The sequence below is a fragment of the Ceratotherium simum genome, chromosome X (genome assembly GCF_057802395.1).
Source record: "Ceratotherium simum simum isolate JZ-2026a chromosome X, ASM5780239v1, whole genome shotgun sequence".
Lineage (NCBI taxonomy): Eukaryota > Metazoa > Chordata > Mammalia > Perissodactyla > Rhinocerotidae > Ceratotherium > Ceratotherium simum.
Window position 1 is genome coordinate 89,879,896 of NC_141940.1, and position 16,426 is coordinate 89,896,321.

Genomic DNA, 16,426 nt, shown 5'->3' on the forward strand with positions numbered 1-16,426 from the left:
AAAGAAATTCAGGATGGAAATCCAAGTGGAGAGGAGAGGCCCAGCCATCCTAGCCATTACAGTCATCCCAGGTGAGGCCCCAGACATGTGAGAGAGGCCATCTTGGACCTTTCAGCTGACTGCAGCCGCATGTTGTGAGCCCAGGTGAGAACAGCAGAGGAATCACCCATTTAACCCTCAGAATCCTTAAAAATAATGAATGGTTGTTGCTTTAAGTCGTTAAATTTTGTGGTCATTTGTTACACAGCAATAGATAACTGAAATCTCATATTGGAGGAGTTTTAATGGTGGAATAGTTAACAGAGGACAAGGACAAGCCAGAGTCCATTGATGGTTCAGAAAGGCATCGACGATGCAATAATTAATAAAGCTCAGGTTTGATTTTAAGACCACAGGGGCAATGATTATGGATGAGTTAACATACACCCAGGCTGAATTTGAACCAGATGAGCACTGACAGTAGAATAACTGAAAGAGGCTGAAGCTGTAGTTCAGACCAGAGAAGCGCTGATGGTGGAACAGTTAGGAAAGTTCCAGGATTCAAGATCTCTACCAGTGAGATATTGATGTGGAAAACGTAACAGTAGTCCTGGTTCAAGGTGAAATCAGAAGGACCCTGATGGTGGAAGAGTTAACAGAAACCTAGTTTCTTCCAGAGAGATTTAATTTAGTTTTTATTTTGGACTGCTGATTTATACAGTGTGAAAACTGTGTGAAATAATTTAAAAAGTCAACATTTGACTATGTAACTTTTCTATTGCAGTGTAATGCCCCAACTTTTAAGTGTCAAAATAAATGATAAATATAGTATTTGCTTTAGAAGTTCCTGAAAAATAGAGGTTAAGGTGGCATGGAGAGATTGGAGAAGGCCTTTTTTGAAAGTTTTGATTAGTAGCTACTCCCTAAATGATGTCAGGAAGTTATTAACAGAGCAAAAGATGAAGAACAAACTGAGGGAGCGAATGTATACAAACAAAGGTTGTAATTAGTTATGAACAAGGCATTATTTGTAGGGGAGAACTAATATTCTGGCCACACTGGAACACAAGCTACTTTATTTCACTTAATTTAAGCTACCATCAATTGTAAGATGCTACATTATTTTAGGTACCTCAAGGAAAAAACAATCTCCTCTGCTAAAGGAATCATTTCTTGCCAGCAATAGTAAGACAATCTGATTTCACAGATATTAAAGTGTGAATAAAAATGTGTGCCCTTGAATAGGTGAAACCTGACATTTGTTGGGGACTTGTGTAATGCAAGCTTAGATGCATGGATGAATCTTGACTATGTAAGGCTTTGTTTGTCAGGCTGATCACTGTAAACATTTTCACATTCAATAGAATTCAGAGATATGAAAACCAAGATCTAGTACAGCCACTATGGAAAACAGTATGGAGATTCCTCAAAAAATTAAAAATAGAAATATTGTATGATCCAGCTATTCCACTTCTGAGTATTTATCCAACGAACATGAAAACACTAATTCGAAAAGATATTTGCACCTTTATGTTCATTGTAGCATTATTCACAAGAGCCAAGACTTGGAAACAACCTAAATGCCCATCGACGGATGAATGGATAAAGAAGATGTGGTATACATATATATACAATGGAATTCTACCATAAAATGACCATAAAAAGGATGATAAAACTGCCATAAAAATGATGAAAGCTTGCCATTTGTGACAACATGGATGGACCTTGAGAGTATTATGCTAAGTGAAATAAGTCAGATGGAGAAAGACAAATACTGTATGATTTCACTCATATGTGGAAGATAAAACAATAACAACAACAAACAAACACATAGATACAGAGAATAGATTAGTAGTTACCGGAAAGAAAGAAGGGTGAGGGGAGGGCGAAAGGGATAAAGGGGGACATTTGTACGGTGACAGATGGCAAATAGACTTTTGGTGGTGAACACGATGTAGTCTATACAGAAGTGGAAACATAATGATGAACACCTGAAATTTATACAACATTATAAACCAATATTACATAAATGAATGAAAAGAAAACCAAGATCTAAAAGTAGAGGTTAAAGTAAAGTGTGAGGGATCTTTTAATTTTGGCCATAATGGAGTAGTTCATACTGGAGTCTCTTGCTAAAACAACTATAAAGGCTGGATAAATACATATAAAACTTGTCTGAAGGCACTGGAAACCAACTAATACATGCAGGACTTGAGGAGCCACAATTCTTGAGAGAAGGGAAGCACATGGAGTTCTACTTTTACCCTGGCATTTTCCCTGAAGGCATTTTCCAAATGGCAATGCAAGACAATAAGAGGGAATAGAGACCAATCAAAAAGTGACTAGCTTGCCAAAGTAGTTGGGATTAAGAGGCAAAGATCCCAGAGAGGAAGGTACCGTAGAGAAGGAGCCAAAATACCTGTGTACAAATACCCCTTTGTCTGACTTGAAGCTCTATGTGTGCAGGGCATGACTAACAGAAAACTGCAGCTAGGAGAATAAAGAGATGAGCGGAGATTTTGCAGCTGTTTGGTGCTGGAGGGGCAAAGGATGGAGTTCAAGCCCCACTAAGGTAAAGACCCTGGCAAGCACTCTAGGCTTTCAGCTGAGACCCAGAAGAGCCATGCCCTAGGAGTAAGGGCTACAATTTAGGAGTAAGGGTTATGTCCTATGAGTGAGGGCATGACTGGAATAGACCAGCCTCAACAAAGCCCAATCAAGTCTCAACAGGATCAGTGTGATTTCACCAGACTCTATCTGCAGAAATGGAAAAGCAGGTCCTAAAATTTATATGGAATTTCAAGGGGCCCCAAATAGCCAAAACAATCTTGAAAAAGAAGAACAGAATTGGAGAATTCACACTTCCTGATTTCAAATATTAATACAAAGCCACAGTAATCAAAACAGTGTGATACTGGCACAAGGAAAGACATGTAGATCAATGGAAAAGAATCAAAAGTCCAGAAATAAACCCATACATCTATGGTCAATTGGTTTTCAACAAGGGTGCCAAGACGATTCAGTGGAGGAAAGAACAATCTCTTCAACAATGTGCTGAGACAACTGGATATCCACATACAAAAAAAGGAAGTTGGATCTTGACCTGACACCACGTACAAAAATTAACTCAAAATGTATCAAAGACCTAAATATAAGAACTAAAACTAAAAAATTCTTAGAAGAGGGCCGGCCCCGTGGCTTAGCGGTTAAGTGCACGCACTCCGCTGCTGGTGGCCTGGGTTCGGATCCCGGGCGCGCACCGACGCACCACTTCTCCGGCCATGCTGGGGCCGCGTTCCACATACAGCAACTAGAAGGATGTGCAACTATGCCATACAACTATCTACTGGGGCTTTGGGGCGAAAATAAATAAATAAATAATTAAAAATTCTTAGAAGAAAACATAGGGGTAAATCTTCATGACCTTGCATTTGGCAATGGTTTCTGAGATATGACACCAAAATCATAAGCGACCAAAGAAAAAATAAATAAATTGGACTTCATCAAAATTTAAAACTTTTGTGCATCACAGTACATTATCAGGAAAAATAAATAAATTGGACTTCATCAAAATTGAAAACTTTTGTGCATCAAAGGACATTACCAGGAGAGTGAAAAGACAACCTAGAGAATGGGAGAAAGTATTTGCTAATCATATATCTGATAAGGGTTTGGCATCCAGAATACATAAAGAACTCTTACCACTCAACAACAAAAAGACAAAAATCCACTTGAAAAAATGGGCAAGAGATTTGAAAAGACATTTCTCCAAAGAAGATATACGCAAGGTGAATAAGCACATGAAAAGATTCTCACCATCATTAGTCATCAGGGAAATGCAAATCAAAACCACAATGAGATACCACTTCACACATACTAGGATGACTAGAATAAAAACAAGTGTTGGGGAGGATGGGGGGAAATTGGAACCCTCCTACATTGCTGGTGGGAATGTAAAATAGTGCAGTCACAGGGGAAAACAGTTTGGTGGTTCCTCAAAAAGTTAAACATAGAAATACCATATGGCCCAGCAACTCCACTCCTAGGTATATACCCAATAAAATTGAAAACAGGTGTTCAAACAAAAATTTGTACACAAATATTCATAGCAGCACTATTCACAATAGCCAAAAGGTGGAAACAACCCAAATGTCTATCAACTGATGAATGGATAAACCAAATGTGGTATATCCCCACAACAGAGTATTATTTGGCCATAAAAAGGGATGAATACTGATACATGCTATCACATGGATGAATCTTGAAGACATTACGCTAAGTGAAGGAAAAGACACAAAAGACCACGTAGTGTATAATTCTATTTATATAAAATATCCAGAATAGGCAAATCCATAGAGACAGAAAGCAGATTAGTGGTAGCTAGGGGCTGGGGGCAGGGGGGAATGGAGAATCACTGCTCAATGGGTACAGGGTTTCCTTTTGGGGTAATGTAGATGGTCTGGAACTAGATAGTGGTAATGGTTGCACAGCATTGTGAATATACTAAATGACACTGAATTGTATACTTTAAAATGGTTAAAATAGTAAATTTCATGTTATGTGTATTTTACCACAATAAAAAAGGTGTTAACTCTCTCTCCCTCTCTCCGCCATAGTTGTGTGTGCAGTTGATTCTGTTCCTCTCCATGTATTCTCACAAGACTTTCAGGATTAAGTGATTCCTGGCCAGAAACAAAAGCCGAATCGTCCCATTCCCCATTGGATTCAGATGGAAACTCCTAATAAACTCAGGTACAACTCCAAGAGGAGACACTGGAGAAGAACCATGCTGGGTCTATAAAAAAATCACACATGAGATGGCACACACATTTATGCTGTATCAAGGTCACTAGCATCTTACCATATCAAGCTGAAAATGTTACCACACCAGGTTCGTTTTTGCCCACTGCCCAGAAAGCCAATCACTGAGACGACGAGATTGCAGCAGAGAGAGGGTTTGATCACAAGGCAGCCAAGTGGGGAAAATGGGAGAACAAGTCTCAAATCCGCCTCCCTGAAAATAGGGACTCAGGGCTATTTATGGGGTAGGGGGCAAGGTGGTCTGAAATGTGGAGATAGATGATTGGAGGTGAGGAGAGGTGAAGTAACTGATGATCTGCGCAAGCGTAGTCAGACTTCATGCCTCTTCATAGGACACGTTCACAAAATGGCGGCGTTGGCATGATGCGACGGTGGAGTTTTTAGCCTCTTGATGTCAAAAGGTCACTTATTGGACATTTGCGCAGGCCCAGTTGACAGGTTGGTGGTCTCAACAGGCCTGAAGTGGACAAGGGGCTCTAATTCCTGAAAAACAGCTCAAACATCCCTTACCATGGTGACCCAGGTTTCAAGGAGATGTTATCTATAGGAACCTAGTGGGAGTCAGATAGCATATTGCCTACACAGCACAGTTAACAATGGGCAGGGGAACAACTAAAAGCTACAATCAGGAATTGCAAAAGGAAAGAAAACTTTAGTTCCTAGATACTTGATCATCAATGGCTGTTTGCTGGTTTCAAAAACATCACTATAATCTGGACAGTTGGACATGCTTTTTTGGGAAAATTATCTTTCTTTTTGTTTCTATGCTTCTGCACTAGCAGGCTGATTCAGTAATAAATATGTGAGACTTTTTGTTTGAAAAAATGTCTTAAATGGGGTACAGTATGTGTGAATGGTGGCCATGAAGCCGAGTGAATGGTGAGTAAACAGTGTGATTGAATGGGGGGAAATCTGGGGCACAGTGGGAGGGAATAGATTTGAATGATTGGTAGAGTAGGAAGGAATGGGAGCCATGAGGGGCAGAGTGAGCTGGAATGGAGGTGACTGGCAGTGTCAGACTCTATGTCTGAGGGAGTCCTGTGCATCTGGAAAGCAGTGATGGTGAAAAAATCCCCCAACTCTTTTGTGTTCCAGGAAAGGGATAACTGCAAAGGTCCCTATATTAATCAGCTTGGGCTGCAAAACAAAAAACCATACGCTGGGTGGCTTAAACAACAGAAATTTATTTCTCACGTTTCTGGAGGCTGGGAAGTCCAAGAGCAAGGCGCCAGCTGATTTGGTTCTCAGGGAGAGCTCTCTTCCTGGCTTGCAGAGAGCTGCCTTCTCATTGTGTCCTCACATGACCTCTTCTTTGTGCTCAGAGAGCAAGCAAGCTCTCCAGTGTCTCTTCTTATAAGGGCGCTAATCCCATCTGACCTGGGCCTCACCCTTATGAACTCATCTAACCCTAATTAACTCCCAAAGGCTCCATCTCTAAATAAATCACGTTGGGGATTATTTGGCTTCAACATAATGAATTTGAGGGGGACACAATTCAGTCCATAGCAGTCCCCAATGCTTTTTCATATTCTGAGATAACACCTGTCTCCATCCTTCCTGATGACTCCATTTTTACCTGCCTCTATAAACCCCAGGTCCTCTTGCCTTTGAGATGTTCCTCATTAACAAAAGTTTTCCTTATTGCAATAGCCTGAAAAACTCATCTCCTTAATTGTGCGGTGCATTTTGCCTTTCACATGACTAAGTGGTACAGTGTGATTAACAGGGTACAGTGTTTAAGGTCCAGAACCTGAGCACTTTCTGTCCCCTCTACCTTCCTCCAGACCTCAATCTGGCCTGGAGCCCCGCCCCACAGGACTCTGACCTTGGCATCTCTGCTATCCCACGTCTTTCTGGGGCAGGTTCCTGGGAGGAGGACGGAATGGGGCCCTGGGGGGGGTCACCTTCAGGTCTGGATTCTCACCTAGTCTCTGACTAGGAATCCACCTCTTCCAAATCTCCCCTGGGCTTCTGTCTCCGACTTTCCCTGCACTTATATTTACCGCTGTCACTTTCTTCACACCTCTCGTTCTCTGAGGACAGAATCGTACCGCCCCCCGGCCTTCCCCCCATCTGCACCAGTGGTGTCTCCCACAGAGGACTGTACCAACCCGGGCCTTCACCACGGCTAGCCCAATAGTAGCTATCAAAAGGACTCTACTACCCCCGGCTTTTCCGCATCTCCCTAATCTTATCTCCTTGAGAGGACTACCACCCCCACACTTTCTGCCCGTATCCCCAGTGGTACTGATCTGTAGAGGAATGTATCATTCCCGGCTTTGTCTCTCTTCTTCCCGTTAGTAGTTCCTAAGGAGAACTTTACTATTCTCGTCCTCCTTTCCGCATCTCCGCAGTGGTATCTTCCCCCCGGGGCGGGGTGCTGTGGTCCTCAGCACTAAATTTGTACATACCAGTTTCTATCAAACCCATCAAACACGCGCATAACTCGCCCATCACTAGCCTTTGCACAAAGGGCCCCACTCTTATTGCGAGTTTTCAAATTCCTCCTGAAATCCCATCTCTTCTAAACTTTAAGAGGCACCTTTCTCCGCTGTACGGAACGGAAACCTCTGTAAAGATGTCTGCTCCCTTGACAATCCACTTTAGAGGCGCAGACATTTTTCTGGCCAGCCAATTACGGTCACTGAGGTTACGGAATAACACTACTAGCACCGATGCTACTGGCTACTAGCACCTTTGGCTTCAGAAAGGGCAACTGCGCATGAGCAGAAATAGTGACTGACTGTACCGATGCTGTGAAGGACCAAGAAAGTCGTTGTCGGAGGAAGTTGTGACTGATTTTAGAAACACCAGGCCGACCTCGCCAGAATAAGAATTCAAGACTTAACGTCAAAGCAGGGGATAAAGAAGGGCAGAGAGTTCACTCAGAGCGGCAGTGAGACAGGGCTGGTGATCTGCGGGCGGAGTGATACCGGCGAGTGTGGGCTTTGTAAAGACGCGAATTTACTGAGTGAGTACTTGGAGGGGGGCTCTCAGATGATTACTGAGAGCCTCTACGTGACGGGGAGCCTGTAAGCTGAGTGATGGGGTCTGTGGAGTCAGTGACCAGGGTTGTGGGGTGAGTGACGGGGGCCTGTGGGATGAGTGATGGAGTCTGTAGGGTAAGTGAGGGGTGTGTGTGGGGTGTGTGATGGGAGGTCTCTGGAGTCAGTGATGGGGGATCTGTGGGGTGAGTGATGGGGTCCGTGGGGTGAATGATGGGGGTATTTGGGGTGACAGGGGTGTCTGTGGGGTGTGTGATGGGGGGTTCTTTGGAGTCAGTGCAGGGTGAGGGTGAGTATTAGGAGGTCTGTGAGGTCCACAATAGGGCAGTGTTGCTGAATGATGGGGATCTGCGGGGAAAACAAATGTTCTTTCCCATTTTTCTTGGCTTCAGCATGGCCATTTTACCAGCTGGCATTTATGGATTTCTAGTCTGATTTGGTGAACTTTCGATCTGAATTTTCCATGCCGTCCCCAACTCTTCTCTTTTCTTCTCCCCCCTCTCAACAGCTCTGCCTTTTCAGGCCACTGCCCTCTCTCCACAAGTCAGACATGACTAAGTTCCAGGTAAGTTCTTATTTGCTCCCTTGCATCCAACCTATGTTGGGACACTTAGGAGCAAGAAAGCAGTGTGTAGTGGTTAAGAGCACAGACTCTGGAGCTTAAGTGCCCTTAACAGCGTTGTGAGCTTAGGCAAGTCTCTAACCTCTCTATGCCTTAGTTTCCCCATCTGTAAAATGGGGATGATGGTGATTATGATGATAATAATAATAATACCTACACCTTTATAGTTGTTGTGAAGATCAATTAAGTTAATATTCTGTGGTTAGAACAATGCCTGGCACACACATAATAAGCCTTATATATGGGGTTGATATTATTATTATATATTATTAATATATTGTTATTTATACCATAAAATGTATATGTATAAACACATAAAAAGTTAGGATTAGGGAAGCAGAGCAAGACCAAAGCAAGGCTGAAATGTATATAGGTAGATCATAGGACCCTATGTAATTATTTTTTTATTTTTTTTTTTTAAGATTTTATTTTATTTTATTTTTTGCCCCCAAAGCCCCAGCAGATAGTTGTATGTCATAGTTGCACACCCTTCTAGTTGCTGTATGTGGGACTCGGCCCCAGGATGGACAGAGAAGTGGTGCCTCGATGCGCACCCGGGATCCGAACCCAGGCCGCCAGCATCGCAGCGCGCGCACTTAACCACCAAGCCACAGGGCCGGCCCTGGATCCTATGTAATTAAGTTGAGCTACAGTAATTTTTCTGAGCTTCCTGGAAGCCACGACATAAAGGGAAGGAAACACTCACTTGTTTTATTTATCTCACCCATATAGATGTCAACACAAATAATCAATAATCATTCTATTGTAAAAGAAAAGGGGAGAGAGAATTTTATTCGAGCCAAACTGAGGACTATAACCCAGGAGCCGCAGGCTTTGCAAGGAAGAAAGTGTTCTGGAGAAGAGTGATTTTCAGCACAGTTATATACCATATCCAAACAAAGAGGTATACACCAAGCATGACAGGGGTACACTCTTTCAGAGGTTCCAGGAGATATTTTGTTACACATTAGCATATACACAGCAGGCCAACATGACCCTTTAAAGAATGCTGGCCTCATAGGAAGGGAGGCATCAATTCTTGTCTTCGAAGAGTACATTCTTTAGTTAGGATAATGATTAAAGCTGATGTACAATGTATGTTTGACAAGCTGCCAGTCAGGCTTTTTGGTTCAAATAAAATTTCAAGTTTAAACCAGAATGGCTTCCCCATATACCCCAGTATATAAAAATTTTCTTATATCACAAAGAAAGTAAGCTATTTCCTCAGAAGCAAAGATTTCCTGATGTTGAGGTTTCAAGACGTTTCTCTGATGGGTCAACCACGTCCTCGTCAGCAATCTTGTGATAAATGCAGGGATAGGATTGCTCTGCGTGTGACTTAAAATATGCCTTCATGTCAGCCAAAGGTGTGCTGCTGGGGCAGAACTAAAGGGATGTGACTCTGGGAAACCACAAGCGGCTTTCTTATGTTCTGGCTCAATACGGGGATAAAACCTTGATGTCAGGAAGAATCAGTAAACCTCGTGCCCTTCAAATTATTTTCCAATACATTTTTTTCTCATCTAGGATTTCAGCACAGCCTGAGCAATCCATAGGTCTGCCCTTTTCTTTTCTTTTTTTTTTTGTGAGGAGGACCAGCCCTGAGCTAACATCCAATGCCAATCCTCCTCTTTTTTTTTTTTTTTTTTTGCTGAGGAAGACTGGCCCCAAGCTGACATCCGTGCCCGTCTTCCTCTACTTTATATGGGATGCCGCCACAGCATGGCTTAACAAGTGGTGCGTTGGTGTGTGCCTGGGATCCGAACTGGCGAACCCCGGGCCACCGCAGCGGAGTGCAAGCACTTAACCCCTTGCGCCATGGGGCCGGCCCCTGCCCTTTTCTTTTTCAGGCTCAGAATTAATGATGTCTCTGACTTTATTCAGTTCTTTCCCTTCTGCCCTTTTTTTTTTTTTTTAAAATGTCTGTGTTGTTTTCTCTTTTTTTTTTTTTTGCTCACTACAAAAGTGATATAGAAGTGGCACCAAAAATTCAAACTCTTTTAAGAATATACAACCTAAAAAGAGAAAATATCTCATAATCTCATATTACCACTCATTCCAGATAACCAATTCTATGGTGGATTTGATTAATTTCCATCGATACACCCCTTTCTCTCCCTTGTTCTTTATATTTACATACACATATAAACATATAGTTAACATAAGTCTTCCTTTTGCTAAAATTTGCTCATAATATACAAACTGTTTTGCAACTCCCTCTTTTCCCTTTACATAATAATATTGATAATGGTAGTAGTAGTAATGAAAATACAGACGATGATGAGAATAATATTAGTGGCAGTAACAGGAGCTAACACATAATGAGCTCACACTGCACCTGGCACTCTACTAAGCACTTTATACACATGACCACCTTTCTCCTCACAACCACCCTAAGAAGTGGGAACCATTATTATCCACATCTTACAGATGAGGAAACAGAGTCCCAGAGTGGATAAGCAAGTGGCATGGGCTTGCACAGCTGGTCACTGGCATTGCTGGGATAGTCTCTACTCAATGAATATTTGTTGATAGAAGATATTTCACTATCAGGACATAGAGATATTTTTAACAGCTGTATAATTTTCTCGTGTATGCATGTACCACGATTTGGTAATCAGCCCCATATTCAAGGACTTCAGTGTAATTTCTGTCACAGAACTTGTGTCATCTATTGTTGTAGACTGTGGTGAGCATTTCTAGAATTTCTGGTTCAAAAGATGGGCACAATTTGAACTTTCATAGACATCGCCAAATTGCCTTTTGAAAAGTTAGTGCAAGTTTACACTCCCACTAATAATGAATGAAAGTACTCTTTCTAATCCTTTTGTCATGTTTTTAATCCTTGCCATTTGACAGTTGAAAATATCTCCTTTCTTTTGTTTGTGTTTATTTATCAATGAGGTTGAGTATCTTTTCATATTTTTTTCCTTTCTTTTGTGAGTTGTTCTTTTACATACATTGCTCTTCTGCGGGTTCTTAAATCTTTGTCTTCCTATTTTTTAAACCTTTCTTGGAAATATAACTTAGATAAAAATCCTTTGGAGTAGAACTTTTATTGAAGCATGGCATATAGAGAAAAGTGTATAATGTGTACAGTTTCGTGAATTTCTACAAATTGGAAACACCTCTGTAACCAGTACCTGAATCAAGAAACAGGAAATGATAAGCCCCCCAGAAGCCTCCTTCATGCCACTTCCCATCACTATCCCCCGACTCATGGGTAACCACTTTCTGATTTCTATCATCAGAGATCATTTTTGCCTGTTCTTGAATGTAATATAAATGGAATCATACATTATTATTCTTTGGGGTCTGGCTTCTTTCACTCATCATAATGTTTTTGAGATTCATCCTTGTTATTTTATGTATCAGTAGTTTGTTCTCTTTCCATTACTGTGTACTATTCCATTGTATAAACATATCACAATTGTTTACCATTCTGCTGATGGATGTTTCTATTTTGGCTATTACAAATAATACTTCTATTAATATTCTTGTACATGTCTTGGTGAACATATGTGTGCATTTCCATTGGATATATACCTAGGAGTGGGATTGCTGGGTCCCAGGTTAGGGGTATGCTCAGCATTAGTGGATTCAACTAAAATGTTTTCCAAAGTGGCTGTACCATTTTATTCTCGCCAACAATATAGGAGAGTTCTAGTCGCTCCACATCCTCACCAACATTTGAGTTTTTGGTCTTAATTTTAGCCATTCTGTTGCTATATAGTGGTATCTCATTGTGGTTTCAATTTGTATTTCCCTGATGACTAACGATGTTGAGCACCTTTTCATATGTTTATTCGCTATTTGGATATCATCTTTTATGAAGTGTCTGTTCAGATCTTTTCGTAATTTTTCTCTTGGATTATCTATATTTATCTTATTGATTTGTAGGAGTTCTTTATAGTTTCTATAGTATAAAAGTCCTTCGCTAGATATAGGTGTTGCAAATATCACAGAGAAGGCTTTTTTGAAATTATTAAACAGTAGCTTCTCTCTGAAGAATATTCCCTTTATCTTAAAAAATATTATTACTTTAATTTCTATCAAACTGATTGCACAGAAGTATGCAATTACAGGGATCAGTGTCATTCAAGGATGTGACTGTGGACTTCACCCAGGAGGAGTGGAATCATCTGGACCCTACTCAGAGGACCCTGTACAGAGATGTGATGCTAGAGAACTACAGCTGTTTGGTCTCTGTGGGTGAGGATGGCTTCCCTGAGTAATTTACAGTGTGCCAAATAGAATAACTTTCCATCTCTGAAGTGTTTCAATAATTTGACCTCAAGTTCCAGGGACTAAAGATTCTTAATCCTTCTTAGACTAAACAAGGTGTTTGTATTTTCATTCACATGTGAAATTTATACTTATTAAAATGTACCTTCCCAATTACTTTGAGGCCCTGAAGTCCACAGAGATGTGCCTAAGTCTTGTATCATTTCCATTACAGGGTGTCTGCAAACCAGATGTGATTGCCTCTTTGGAGAAGACAGGGCTTTGGATCATAGAGAGAGAAATCTCAAGTTCAAGTTGTACAGGTAAATAAGAAATGAACAGATGGGGGATGATGATAATAGGACCCCTGTGGGTCAGTGAGGGCTGGACATCTTTGAAAGCTCAGAAATATCTTCCTGAAGGATATGAACTTTTTTTTGCTAACTCCAAATTGTTAGTTTTATGAGTTACTGCCTCATGGTATTCTTGAAATGAGATGGTAAGGAACTAGACTACAATCTGGCCTTGTCCTTCTGCTTCTTTTCTTGGTCACCTCAGTTGTTTTCAGCCTTCCTGAAAGGCTCTTTCCATTCTATTTGAGTCCCCTCCCTCCAAATCCTGGATCTGCTACCTTTTCAAAATCTTTTTTCCTTCTCATGGATCCCTAAACCTATTTTCACCTTCTCTCCTCAGTTTTAACGTATTTTTCTTAAACAATCAAAGTCACTATATTTATTGTTACTTTCTTGTTCCAATTTCTATTAGAGAAATTTGGAGTTTTTTCCCCTCAAGCTCCGAGTATAGGAGAGACATGTACTTCAAATTTCTTTCTGACTGGTATCTAGACTTAAAAGAAAATAAAAGTCAACCCCATCAGAGGTCTGCTTCTGACAAAAGATATATGCATAGGGTATGGTTTATTATTATTCTTTCTAGAAGTCTGGCAAGTTGACCAGCTGGAGAGGCACCAGGAAAACCAAAACAGACATCTTAGGCAAGTTATATCCATTAATGAGAAAATTGTGACTAAGGAGAGAGGTCATGAATGTAATGGATTTGTAAGCCCACTTCCTCAGAGCACATGGGTGGTCTCTTCATTACACACACCATATATATGTGACTCATATGGGAAAAGTTTTAAAGATAATTTAGGCTTACTTAGTCATAATAGAGGCTTTGCAGCTCAGAAATGTTATGAAGGTAATAGATGTGGGAAATTATTAATTCATGGCAGGCATGAGAAAAATAATGGAATGAAACTCCATATATAATGCAGACATGAAAAGTTGTAATCATAACCCATGCTATGTTCAGCATAATATAACTCAAGCTGGAGAGAAAACCTATGAATTTCTGGAGTGTAGAAAAACTCTCAGCAAGAATTCACTCCTTATTGCTCATCAGATCACTCATGCAGGAGAGAAACCCTATGAATGTACAGAATGCAGAAAAGCCTTCAACAAGAAGGCATACCTCAGTGTACATCAGAGAATGCACACAGGAGACAAACCCTTTGAATGTCATGAATGTGGCAAATCCTTCAGAGAGAAATCAACACTGCATATCCATCAAAGAACTCACACAGGAGAGAAGCCATATGTGTGTTCAGACTGTGGAAGAGCCTTCACCCTTAAGCCGAGTCTCAGTGCTCATCAAAGAATTCATACAGGAGAAAAAACTGATGGATGTACTGTGTGTGGAAAAGTCTTCTCCCAGAAGTTGTATCTCATGTTACATCAGAGAGCTCATACAGGAGAAAAATTTGAGAAATCCTATGAATGCAATGAATGTGATAAAGCTTTCTTCCAGAAATCATATCTCATTATTCATCAGAGAGTTCACACAGGGGAGAAACCCTATGAGTGTAATGTATGTGAGAAGGCTTTCTCCCAGAAATCATATCTCATTATACATCAAAGAACTCATACACGAGAGAAACCCTATAAATGTGATAAGTGTAGTAGAGCCTTCAGAGAGGTCAAAACTCACTGTACATCAGAGAGCCCGCATAGGAGAGAAACCCTATGACTGTCCTGAATACGAGAAAAACCTTTCCAGAAGTTAAAGCTTATCATGCAGTAAAGAGCTCAGAGAGAAGAGAAACTTTGCGAAAGAAGTAACAATGGAAAATGGAAAGTGCTTCATAGAAAAGTCAAAGAAAAAGAAAAAGGTGAAGTGGGGGATCATACTTTAGCTAAGGTGGTCAGGGAGGGCCTTTCTGAGGACATGGCATTTGAGCTTAGACCTGAAAATGAGATGTCAGCCATAATGGGGGTAAGAACATTCCAGGCAGAAGGAATAGCAAGAGCCAAGGTCCTGATGCAAACAAACTTGGCCTTTGTACTTGTTATCATGGGTGTATATTGAATGACTATTTTACATCAGAGAGGTTGTTCAAGACTGCAGTCTTTTGTAGCCTTGAATATATGAGAGCCTTCTGCGGAAAGCCAAATCGCACTGTAAATTCGGGCACAGGTATCAAGAGAAACCCAATTTAATTAATTGCAATAAACATAGTCCCATGGAAATGATATAAGGGAAACAGTCCAGATTTAAAAAAACTCTCATAGAAAAAAATTAATAAGATCTATTGTTAGGAATAGCTGTTTTGACATCTCTCATAATGGGGAATACAAGAAAAAAGAGCTTACTAAATGATATAAAGTTACAGATTTAAAGATAACCACTAAAGGAACAATGATTAGAAACACACTATAAATGTTATAAATTATTAGAAAGGATGCATTAAGAGAACAGTGTAAAGAAAACAACACTAGGGCATCAAATCCAGTTTCCAGAAACAGCAACAGTTGATAATGCCAGTATTTCTGCCCCAGCCTGTTCTACGGTCAAGATTTTGGCTGTGTTTCTATGTGTAGACCTTCCCCCTTTCTGAGTTTGGTCATGCAGTCCTCCCAGAAATACTATGACCTACCTAATAGGCTTTTAGGAGATCCACTTTTTACTTAAAGTCACCAGAGTTTATTTCTGCTTCTTTTGATGAATAATTATCACATTCAGAAATTGGTACCTAGAGTGATGGCACCCTTTATGGAGCCTCGGGGAAATGTGAGATTTGGTTATCTAGGCTGGTTGGGGCTGAAGGCAGGGGAAATCCAGTTGGCATTAAGGAAGGGGGCTCAGGCATTCCTTGGCATGCAGTGGCAGATAGCTGCTTTAATGGGCAGCTGTGCTTATCCTGGATGAAGTAAACACTGAAAACAAGGCTTTGGGTAGTTGAGTATCCACTCCTAACCAAAAAGTACAAAGGACGGAAGGGACTGCTTCCTCAAGGGGGTGGCTGCTTCCAGTGGGGCTGGCTGGCACAAAGAGAAAGAAGGGCAAATTCAAATTCCTACGTTCTCTGCTCAAGACATAGACTGAAAGCCAGGCATTCTGTACAAGGAAATTATTATCTTGTGCATCCATTGAATTCCCGGCCTAAATTCCAAGTCTGTCATTTGAAACTTAGGATACTGATCATGAAAGAGGGAGTGGGGGGCTGACAGTTAGAATGGTAGTATGTGGGAGGATGTGGGAGAATGTGAATACTTTAAACTCCTAATTCCCACTGAGTTTCCTGTGTAAGCTGAAACCAATTCCATTTTCCCCTGAAGAGACTGTATCTGCCTTAATTGAAGACCCTGTAGTGACCTCAACTGAGAGTGATACTTTTTAAGGGAAGCCAAATTTCACACTCCCCCACCCCTACCCTTCTATATCCAGACCTATAACTGCCTTCTGTACCAACCACTTTATGTGCTTTACAAACATT

General features: G+C 40.9%; 1 protein-coding gene and 2 pseudogenes across 2 annotated transcripts in view; all 3 read left to right on the top strand.

Moving 5' to 3' along the window:
• Nucleotides 1–4,625: 4,625 nt before the first annotated feature.
• Nucleotides 4,626–4,780, top strand: LOC106802588 (large ribosomal subunit protein eL39-like; annotated as a pseudogene).
• A 2,791-nt stretch (nt 4,781–7,571) lies between these two features.
• ZNF182 (zinc finger protein 182) overlaps nt 7,572–16,426 on the top strand; it is a 44,167-nt gene continuing 35,312 nt past the window's right edge. Inside the window, exons 1-4 of one of the 2 annotated variants that reach the window (XM_087427784.1) lie at nt 7,572–7,771; nt 8,314–8,370; nt 12,513–12,639; nt 12,887–12,974. The gene's annotated coding sequence lies outside the window, so the exon portion shown is untranslated. The remainder of the gene's footprint in view (nt 7,772–8,313; nt 8,371–12,512; nt 12,640–12,886; nt 12,975–16,426) is intronic. The other variant, XM_014791014.2, reaches the window with a different exon arrangement.
• Nucleotides 8,356–16,144, top strand: LOC147911933 (uncharacterized; annotated as a pseudogene).